The following is an 11,619-nucleotide window of genomic DNA, read 5'->3' as shown; positions in this document are numbered from 1 at the left end:
GCCAGCAGTTCCTCTCCCGGTAGCTCCTTTCCCCATGTCAGCAGCCCGCATCCGCCTGCACCTGCCTCGCCAGAGCAGAAAGATCTCAGCTCAGTTTGCAGTTTTGCCCGGCTTCAGCAGGAGAGCTCCGTTTGGTTTGTAAGGCACCTTTCTGGAACTGTGGCCCTCTGGCTAGCGGACACCACCTCTACACTTTACAGTCCCTCACCTGCGGCTCCTTCAGCCCACAGAGGCGGGACTTCAGTGTTTGTTTCCTGGACACCTCAAGAACAGGAAGGCACCTCTGCACAGAATGAATGCTTACGGTCCGGAAGCTGTCTCAGAACAGTTCAGTGTCGCTGTCCCATTTTACAAGGGGACTGAGGTTCCAAGAGGGAGGAGACGTGTGGTGATAATAGGGGGAAGGGTGGGGGTGGGGGCAGCGTTCTGAGTAGAATGAGTGGTAGCAGATAGAAACCGTCTTATTACGAATTATCAGGGTGCAAACTGTACCCAGAAGGAAACGAGCCACAGTGGAAAATGCCCACTCCGGGGATGTTAAGATGTGCCCAGATGAGAGAACGTTAAATTAGAAGAGGAACTAGAAGTCAGTTTGCTAACGTACTCTCCTTTGAGATAAGGCTATTGTTTTTGGAAAAGCTACCCCACAAACAGAAGAGAGCTGGGCTCCAGCTCTCCCTTTCTGGAGAGTTCTCTGTGAATGGGTTTAGGTGGGAGGGAGCAGAGCCAGTAGATGTGGATTCAGGTGTTTGCATGGAGACTGTGCAAGCTTAATGGATGTAAGTGGGATAAGATGGGTGTTTAATAGATAAATAAAGCAGAGAGTGTAAGCAGTAGCTAAAAGGCACTGTATATTTGCTAGTGTTGTTGGTTGAGGACTCCAGTGAGCTCACAGGTTCCCTGTCCCTAGTTTTAAGTGGATGAACTGGGGGAGACTCAGAAAGGTGAAGAGACTTGAGCAGGGCACACTAATAGCCCTGGAGAAAGGGTTTTAAACCAGATGCTTCCAGAAGACCTGGCAGGCACACTAGAGAGTTTTGTGTGTATCCGTTTTATCACTTTCCTTTCTGACAATAGATCCCTAAAGATTCTGCATCTCTAATGCTCAAAGACCATTGAGTTTGGTCTTTTAGGTCTGAAGGATTCAGAACTTCTGAACCTTGGTAGATGTCCACTTGGCCCCACTGTGGCCCATCCAGGTGAAGACTGTGCACAGTGAGGGTTGGGAGTTGGACTGTGGGGGCCTGGACTGAGATGAGAGAGGATAGCTTCGAGCTAGCTAGAAGGCTGGGAACTGATGGCTCAACGAGGCAGGGCAAGTGGAAAGAACGTGAGTGACAACCTTGGTTGAGCACATATACCAACAGGTATTAAATAGTCTAAACTTATCAGATTTTCTCTTTCTTTGAGACAGGGTTTCTTGCAGCCCAGTGTGGCCTCAGATTCACGCTGCAGCTGAAGACAGCCCTGAACTTCTGATCTTCATTCTCCGTCTCTCAAACGCCAGGATTACAGTCACGTGGCAACATGCTTGATATACGCAGGTTGGGGATGGAAGCCAGGCCTTCAGTCATATATACTAGGTAACTCTACCTAGTATCCCCAGCCTCTTTATCAGAGTCTTTAACGGTCTAGATTGTAAAATCTCCAAGAGGAGACTGTAACAAGTCAAACAAAGAATTAACAAGAAAAGCAAGTGCCATTCTGTTATGACCCACCCCCAACACTGTTTTTTCATTTTTTTTCTTCAAAGCGTTAAGCCCATTGAATTTTGTGGCCTGATTGACTCATTTGTGGCTAGTTCTGATCACCAAGGATGCCGATGATACACAATTGCTCTTTTTTTTTTTTCTAGAAAATTTCAGTTCAGGCCACACTGGGTTCCCAAAAGAATCAGTGCCCATTGACCCTTCGCTGGCTCCTTGCTGTCATGAACAGTTAACATCCTGTAGATGCCACTGGGTGGAATACAGCACTGGGGATGGAGGTTGGAGAAAGAGCAGCAAGGAGTGGTTAGATATGGACAGATTCTCAGAGGACAATCCTTTCTTCATTCTGTCTGTTTATAGCCTTCCTGAAGATGATTTGTATTAACCAATAACGTACTTCAATCAAGTTTGTAGTTCTTAAGGTTACAACTCTTTTATTGTTGTTGTTGTTGTTGTTGTCAAAAGTGGATCCAGGTTACAACGATCCAGACTGAGACTGTGAACATTTCCAGCACCCCAGGAGCTCCCCAGTAGCCTGATACCACGGGATACTACGTGCCTGACCTTATGTGCAGGATAACCTGGGGCTGGTAGAGGAACAATGAGAATAAGAACCAGTAAGGTTCTAAAAAGATTTCCTCCAAATGTGCTACTCAAGCCAAACAGCAAGGCAAGGATTCCTTCGTCCTAGCCTGCAAAATGCTAAAAACCACTGAGCTCTCCCTGTGTTCTGTCTATGGAAACATCTCTTCCAACCAGTGTCCCAGGTTGCAGGCCTGCACCCTTCTACACTAACATTTGCCACTTTGACTCTCCAACGGCCCAGCCCTTCCCTGACCCAGGCTTTAAACCAGTTTCTGCTGGCTCCACAGATCCTTCCCTTTCCTCACGTGACCTTAATGACCCCCATCTTGGTGACCCATGATCTAATCTAGTACTGAAGGCATCAAGAGGGCTACTGATTCCTGAGTGGGTTGCATCTCGTTAATATTAAAGGTCGGATCTTCTGGATCTTCAGAAAGTCACAGCCACGCCCTGACCTGGGCTCATGAGATACACCATATGAGATTCTGTTTCTCCAGACAGGCTACACAGGCTCTCAACCTCTAAAAATGAATCATGCCACCATTTTCCAGCCTTGACCTTTCTGGAGAATACTTGACTTTATCTACAAAGCACACCTGATATCGGCCCACCCCTGATTCTCTGCCATAGCACTGAGCTATCCTCGGCTATCCTATCTTGAATGGCTAGCTCTTAACTGGTCTCTGCTTTTGTCCTTGCTCTGAAATAATCCATTCCCCTCGCTTGCCATGTAACAGATCAGTCTCTGAGATGTCAGTCAGATCACTCGAGGGGCTGTATGAAGAGGGAAGTTTCCAAAGGTTGTGAAATGACCCAAATGACCACCAGGCCAGGTTGGAACAACTCTTTTTTGCTCCTGTGTCACTATGTCCACCACCCACTACTGAAACACACTGGCCTCTTTAACCTTGTTCTTTCTCCTATCTGGAAGGCTCTCCCACTGGCTTTTCTGGCTGTTCCCCTCACCTTCATGTTTTTCATGAACTGCCATCTTTCCTCAAGACAGTATTTTGGGTATAACTCCTTTTACTTCTTTTTTATAACACTGTAATCACATGCTCTGCAATATGTAATTTATAACTAAGACAACTAATTTCTCTATTTAGTAGTTTAATTATCAAATTTTCAGTTCCAAACCCAAACTATTAATGTAATGGAGTCCGGGGTGGGGAGGATTGTCCATCTTGTCTGCATCTGAATCCCCATTATAGGTCTAGAGTTTAGTAGATGGTCAATAAACAGTCACTAAGTGAATAATCCTATTCTTCACATTTCCAGGTCTTTTAAAAAAGTTTTTTAAAATTACATTTATTTATTGTGTGCCCACACATGGGTGTATGTGCTACAGAGTACATGTAGATGTCAGAGGACGACTTGCTAGAGTTATTCTTCTACTGCACAAGTCCTGGGGGTTGAACTGAGGTCATCAGTCTTGGCTGCAAGTGTCTCTTTCTGTGGAGCCACGCTCCTGGCTCCACTTCTGACAGATCCTGTAGGTGGTGTCTCTTAAGTAACCAGTGAGCCTTTCACTTCTTTCTAGTTTCACCATAGCACTCTAGGTTAAAGCACCATCAGCCCTCGAGTCCCGCATTGGCACTGATAGCCTCTTACAGCCACTGCCTGCTCCCTTCTTCAGTTCCCCTCAACCCATTCTTCTCAAGGTGGCATGGCTTTTGAATACAGACAGCTGTATTCAAATCACCTCAATGGTTTCCCTCTGCTCTAAAGGTTCAGAGCACACCACTCATAGCGATCTTTACAGTTCTGGTTGGCTGAGTTCCCCCCACCCTCAGCCTCCTTTCTTTGTTCTCCAGCCCATTCTGCTTCAGATGTTACTATGCCTTGCTTCTGTTACTATGTAGCAAGGGCTTCATCCACATTCCTTCTATCTAGAATCTGCTTCACCTCACTCTTTGCTTGTTTTTTGAATCTCAACGTACATGTCAGTGAACCAAGAAAATCTGCCTGAACCCTCCGTGTCTTTTCTCCATCCACCCATACAAAATTGGTCTGCACAGCTACACAACCTTACAGGACAGTAATATCCTTCATCAGCTCAGAAGAAGTTGTGCTTGTAGACAGAATGTTTTCTTTATGGCCCTATATCCTTCACTAGATGGAATTCTCCACAGGATGAGATAGTCTTTTCGGCTGTTCTGTTTATAATACATAACAGAATACTTGGCATATATCAATTGCTCAATAAATACATGGCTAACAAATGGATTTTTGAAAAATGAATATTCTAAATGGCATAATTATTCCTAAAGCTTACATCTGAGTGATTATGGTTCCTTGCTGATGAGGCATGATTCCGTGTGTCCAACGCCTCCAATGGCTTACTCGATGACATCCTCCTAACATGAGGAATCTGCAAGTTCTAGAACAGCTAGAACCCACTGCGTTCTTTTGATGTGCCAGGTTGTACCAATTCCCTGAAACTTAATTTCTTCAACAATCATTACTCATTAGAGAGGTTCTGTTTCTACATCCATTTTAAATAACTCTGTGTGTGTAGATGTGTTGCATATATGTATCAGTGCACATGTGTACATACATACATAAAGCAAGAGGTCATTGTAGGTACCTTCCTCAAATGCTCTATACATCATCATCATCATCATCATCATCATCATCATCATCATCATCATCAAGACACATAAACTGAAGCTTACTGATTTTACTAGACAAAATTCTTAACCTGTGGGTCAGGACCCCTTTGGGGTTGAATGAGTCTGTCACAGGGGTCATCTAAGACTTTCAGAAAACAATAGCAAAATTACAATTGTGAAGAAGCAACAAAAATAATTTTATGGTTGGGGCCAGCACCACATGAGGAACTGTATTGACATTTGCAGCATCAGGAAGGTTGAGAACCACGGGGCTAAGTTGCACTGGCTGGCCAGCAAATCCATGGCTCCTCCTGTCTCTGCTTCCTAAGCACTAGGACTACAGCTACACACTGCAGCGCCTGGCTTTTTTACAATGGGAATGCTGGGGATCTAAGTTCGGTTCCTCAGGTTTTCAGGGCAAGCGCTTTACCAATTGAACTGTCGCCTCAGGCCCAGAACTGTTGATCTTTCATGCTTTATTACACACTACAGAAATATCACAACTTTCAACGTGTGAGATCCTACTCTCCTGTGATATCTATAGTTATATATAATTCTAATATATATTAATATATATATACACTTTAAAATTGAATTAAGCATATATAATTTCAAAAATTGAAGACAAAAACTCAAGCAAGCAAATCAGTTCTTCCTACATAGCCCAAGTGAAACTTAGAGCCCTGACCTGACTGCTGTTGCCTCCTGAGTGCTGGTATGGGAACATGCCACCAAGCCAGGCTCATGATCAATGTCTACATGAATGTCTAATCCTCAAAGAACTCCCAGGAGAACAGGAGACCGACTCAGGCCTTCTAACATGGCAAAGCAGACGTTCCAGGTAGAATTCATTCACTTCCCAGGCTGCAGGAAGCCAGAAATGGTAGGTAGACATCATAACTGACAATGCATCCTCATCAGCCTATTCTCACCGCCTCCCCACCACCCCACAACCCCCTTCACACCTCAGTACTAGGAATAGACTGGGTAAACTGACAGGTCAAGGGCAAAGCGACCTGCACAGAACAGAGAGGGAGAGGAGGACAGCCCCACCCATCGAGACCTCAATGACCTGCCTGACTGATTGTGTCTGTGGACTGTGTGCCCATCAAGAAACAAGATTAATTTGACAAATATGCTTAAAGAATAGAGTCTGACATTTGTATAGTGCTTGACAGCTTGCAAAAGAGCTTTCATGCCCTGACCTAATTTGACTCTCATAACAGGTTATGAAAAGCGGACATTATGAACATCCCATTAGAGATGAGTAAACAGCAGGGGATCTGTCAGGGGAGGGGCCTGACAGATGCCCTGGCCCTCAAGTAACTTGGCTTTGGCTCTATTCCAGAGGTTGTGGTCACCAAGGCTTCTAACACATGTCCTTCACAAAGCGTCTCTCTGAGGGCAGTGCTCGCTGGCCACTTCCGACATGGGGTCCCCTCATGACATTCTCTGAGCTGTCCAAGAAAACCAATTATACCTGACTTGGCACCAGAATCTTGTGGCTCAACTTAATCATTACCCATTCACCAGACCTAAATGCCTCCCGGCAACCCTGCACTATTTCAGAAAATTCAAATCCTCTCCACAGAGTAAAAGCTCTGCCCAAAGCAATAATTTGAAAAGAACAGGATGTATAGAATAACAACGTCCAGCAAATATTAGTGATAGGTTCTTACCTGCTTCAATGGCAAAGCCTTTTGAGTTTTGTTCTTTTCTTCCCGATTGTATGCCTTATCCATCCTGAGTTGTTTTGTTTTGTTTTGTTTTGTTTTGTTTTGTTTTGTTTCTTTTTTTCGGAGTTGGGGACCGAACCCAGGGCCTTGCGCTTGCTAGGCAAGCCCTCTACCACTGAGCTAAATCCCCAACCCCATCCTGAGTTGTTTAAATGAGAAGCAATAGAAAGATTTTTGATTTTCTTTTTGAGACAAGGTCTCACTTTGTAGCACTGGCTAGCCTAGAATTCACTATGTAGACCAGACTGGCCTCTAACACATCAAGATCCGTCTGTCTCTGCCTTCTGAGTGCTGGGATGAAAGGCGTGCCCCACCACACCCGGCAGAACGATTACTTAAAGAAAGACTTTGAAACCAGAAGCAGCAGACTATTAGGAGCAGATGATTCTGAGTTGAGGATATAGATGACACTCGCTTTCTTCTTACATTTTTCTTCCCTTGACCACCTGACCATCTTTTGAGTTCTGTCCATTCATCAAGGGTTAAGGGAGAAACTCAAGGGCTCTCTCTGGAAAGGAAGCTGCACTCATTTGTCATGTTGGTTTAAGATAAGGCAGCTCTCACCCAGGACCAGCGACCCAGCCATGCTCCTGGCTCACTCCTGAAGTCAGAGAGTGCACATAGGGCATCACTTCCCCAACTGTGGAGGTGATGTTTCATTATTAACCTGCTGTAGTTTACATCCTGAGTGTCTCCCAAGGCCCATAGGAAAAGACTGTCACTGTGACACTATCAGGAAATGGTGGAGCAAGAAGATATCTTTAGGTCATTGGAGGTATATCTTACCCTGGCAGCCTTTCTTCCTCTTTATTGCTTCCTAATGGTTTGCTCTCACACACACCCCCACCATGATGTGCTGCCTCTCAGTGGGTCTAAAGTGACAGGGTCAATTTATTATGAGTGGGAACCTCCAAAGTCATCAGCAAAAAAACAAAACTGCAACTAGGCACATCATTCTTTTGACATTGAGACATGCCATGTTATGACATGTATAAAGTTTATACTCAATTTATACCATGCAATCAGGTTACAAACACATACACACACACACACACACACACACACACACACACACATTCATATACAAACTCACACATACAGTCACACATGCATATGCATACACACACTCACACGTTCACATACAAACCCACACACGTATATTCACACATATACTCACACATGCACACACACTCATACACAGTCTCACACATACACACATACACACAGACACTCCTACTCAGGCAATACACTCTTACACACACAGACACACAGACACACACACACACAGACACACACACACACACACACACACACTTGTTAGGAAAGAGAAAGATTTTGCAGGAGGGGAAACAGAATAAGATACTTAACAAGGAAGATGTCATCAAAGTACATTAAATGAATGTAATGAATGTTGTGAAAGAATACATTGTGTTTTAGGTAAGTTTGTGATGCTGCATTGGGCCACACTTACCTCTCCTCAGATGCTTGAGGCCCACAGGCCATAGGTTGGATATGCCTGCACCAAGGAAGCAGATGGAAGCCTATTTGAGGGGAGTTATGGTAGACCCCAGAAAGGGCATTATTTGGGAGGGTCACGGGGACAAATACAAGGGATGCTAAGGAGGCTCATTCTTTTCTATGACTAATTAAAAATAATAAATGTTACCACCTGATATAGACATAAACTCCACGTCTTCATAAGCTGTGTGTTGGATTAGTTACAGAAAGCTGATTCACAGACCACCCAAGATGCTTGAGGAGGCCATGTTTTTAATAGCAACAAAGACAAAGATAAACTTATTCTCTCACATAACAGTCCAGAAAACTCTAGTTATAGCTTAGGCCTACTTCGTTGTTGTTTTTTTTTTTTTCCATCCCCTGAAATACCAGTCCAGAAAAGTCTAGCTTTCTAGTGTGTGGCTTGGGCTGGTCTCTGGGTGAGCCATTTCACACTCTCAAAGTTAATAAATGACCAGGGACAGCAAGTCATTTATCCGTCGTGGGTTTTGTGTGAGCCTTAGTGCAGTCAATGAAAAGCGATACTGTGCTCTGTGAGCTTTCAAACAGGAATCTGCCTCTCTACTACCCTGCCATGCATCCAGTCAGAGGACACGAACGATTCTTAGTAGCTTTATCCCATGGTCTTCTCTGCAGAAACTCAAGGTTTACTTGACTAAATTCTAGTTATTAGAGTTCCTATATAGGCTGTGCATAGAGTGCGTGGCTACGGAATCCATCTGTATGGCAGTGATACTTTTCCCTGGGGTCAGAGTTGGGACTCGGTTCTATTCAATCTGGGATGCTGCATGACCTCCAGTGGAGGTCTGCAGTGGAGTGGGATCTGCCCTCCGCCACAGATCCACCACAGATCCACCACAGATCTGCCACAGATCCGCCACAGATCCCACCAGCTCCCTGAGCCTTGTTAACACTTGCATTAAGAGAGTCCGTGATTCTGTTGGTCTTTATCCTCTTGTCTAAGCCTTGAGCCATACAAATAAATGTTTGTATATGTGTACATGTTATGCTTATGATGTATATGAATATGTCTATGATGTCCATTATCTATCTATCAATCTAGCTCATCTGTGTGCTTCTTCTGACAGCCCTTCACTTCTTTTTTTTTTTTTTTTTTTTTTTTTTTTGTTCTTTTTTTCGGAGCTGGGGACCGAACCCAGGGCCTTGCGCTTCCTAGGCAAGTGCTCTACCACTGAGCTAAATCCCCAACCCCAGCCCTTCACTTCTTGCTGTTGGAAGCTATCACACATAAGAGGCCTTAGTGATAAATTAACAGGGCCCATTAACAAATCTTTAAGTGGACATGGAAAACGGAGTCATAAAGTACAATCAAACCTAAGTGGACAGAGCATTAGAGGGGCCGGGGAAACAGTATAAAGGAATAAAAAAATTCCCAACCCTTTCCAAGAAAACAGGCCCCAGGATCAAGTGTTGAGCTAATGGTTTGGAACAAGGCATTGACAGGAGAAATTGGCCAAACCTGGTCAGGACACATGAACGTAGGGAAGAAGCAAGGACTTCGCTTCTTAGAACACTAGGCTGGAGCCAGCCTGCATCTGAGCAGTTACCCCAGGTTACCCAGCGCTCCTTCCTGCTGTGATCGCAAAAAATGTGTGATAGAAATGAGCTCTTAATTCAGCATATCAAACATGCGTTTAATCGACTGTAGCTAAATTAAACAAACAAACAAAAAAAAAACAGATAGTAAGGTCTAGATTGCTTGTAGATGATGTATACAGTCATAAACCCAAGCTGTCCTAATGACAAATACATTTTAAAAAGATAAATGAACTTCATTACTTTGTCAAGTCTCCGCTGCTGTGAGTCACTGGGTCAGGGGACCACAGAAGTGTGCTATTCCAAAAGACCAGGAGGACCAAGATCTGCGGCATGGTCAGGCTTGGCCCAGATTGCATGTGGGATATTATAGCACCCCAGTATTGTCTTTGATTGGGGATCCAGGCAAACAGAACAGTGAAAGCTTAGAAATGAAGTCAGCAGAAGGGATCCATTGTAGAGCCAACCTGGCCATTGGCCAGGAGAAAAGAGCTGTCTTGGTGCATCTTTGGACGCTTCAGAACACTGGAGGAGTTTTTGATTCTTTTTTCTAGGTGAGTGTGGACAGCGTTGCCAACTGGAAGCTGGCTGTGATGACACAGACCTGGAATCATGGCTCCCTACAGGAGGGCTCACAAGGACTGAGAATTTGAGACCATTTCAGGCTCCAGGGGTCTGCATAGTAAGACTCTCTCAAAAACAGCAACAGAAACAAAAGGCAGAACTTTCAGGATGATAGATTCTGTTGTGGTGTGAAGAGGACTCTTCTAACCATCAAGACTGTGCCTATATGTATATGTACATATGCAACAATAATAATTATGGGAGAGGTCGTGAGTTCGAAAGGGAGTTGGGATCATGGGAGAAGCTGAAGCAGGGAAACTGAGGGGTGGGAGTGATATAAATACAGGAGCCATGATCAAATTAAACGCATTGTTTTAAATGTCCACTAATGCACCAGGCTTCAAATATAGCATGAGAAAAATTCCCAGGACAATAATTAAGAACAGGCTATAGTGGAGATACATGTGGGGGTTTAGTCATGTTCACAAGGAGGCTGGATGATCAGGTGTGAGGGCGGCCAGAGGCAACTGCCTGGGTAAAGTATGAATTTACCTGTCCTGGAGGAGAATCTGCAGTTTCAAGAACTCTACTGAACCTGCATTACATTTTTTTTAAATTGAACTTAAAGCAATTTTACCTCAAGTAGGTCAGTGCATCGGGGAACAATGAAACAACTTATTTAAGAACTGTCTGTATTAAATATGGGGTCAGGGTCTTCTTACGGCTGGGATTATAACTGGTTTCTATATATGTATGAAGACACTTGAATCTTTCCAGAGATAAGCCCAACCTAAATCCAGGGCAAATGCCTCACATTTTCTAAATGGGCAGATTTAAATGTTTTAATATAAGATCATAAACCCAAGTTGTCCTAATGACAAATACATTACACACACACACACACACACACACACACACACACACACACACACACACAGTAAATGAGCATCATTACTTTGTCAAGTCACTGCTGATGTCTTTGCTCAGCTGGACCTGTGCAGGTTACCTGGATAGTTTGCTCCAGCTCTGGCAGGTGTGGTAACTACCAAAGCCAGAGGTAGCATTGCGGTATACGGTCTCCGAGAGTAAGGCAGACCTTGTCAGTGAGTGGCCCACAGTAGGTGTGAAGGGAGAGTGGAGAAGAGCACACCCGTCCTATTTCCATCTACTGTTTGCTCACTCGGCTGCTGGATGAAAGACGCTCATCCCATGTGTGGAGTCAGGTTTTGGCTCTCCTAGGCACATGGGGTGCTATTCTCCATGTGCTGTGGCAGCATGCCTTCCCCATGCCTTACCCCAACTCCCTGACTCCAAATCAACGTCTCTGGCAAGCACTGT

General features: G+C 44.4%; 1 protein-coding gene across 3 annotated transcripts in view; it reads right to left on the bottom strand.

The window, feature by feature from the left end:
• Casr (calcium-sensing receptor) overlaps positions 1–11,619 on the bottom strand; it is a 75,242-nt gene that overhangs the window by 43,685 nt on the left and 19,938 nt on the right. The window contains exon 1 of one of the 3 annotated variants that reach the window (NM_001309638.1): positions 6,586–6,916. The exons of the other annotated variants lie outside the window; for them this stretch is intronic. The gene's annotated coding sequence lies outside the window, so the exon portion shown is untranslated. Of the gene's footprint in view, positions 1–6,585; positions 6,917–11,619 lie in introns of those variants that run through there. 3 annotated transcript variants of the gene reach the window in all.

Source organism: Rattus norvegicus, chromosome 11, assembly GCF_036323735.1.
Source record: "Rattus norvegicus strain BN/NHsdMcwi chromosome 11, GRCr8, whole genome shotgun sequence".
NCBI lineage: Eukaryota > Metazoa > Chordata > Mammalia > Rodentia > Muridae > Rattus > Rattus norvegicus.
The sequence above is the reverse complement of the archived record's forward strand: the minus strand, read 5'-3'. Positions and strand labels throughout refer to the sequence as shown.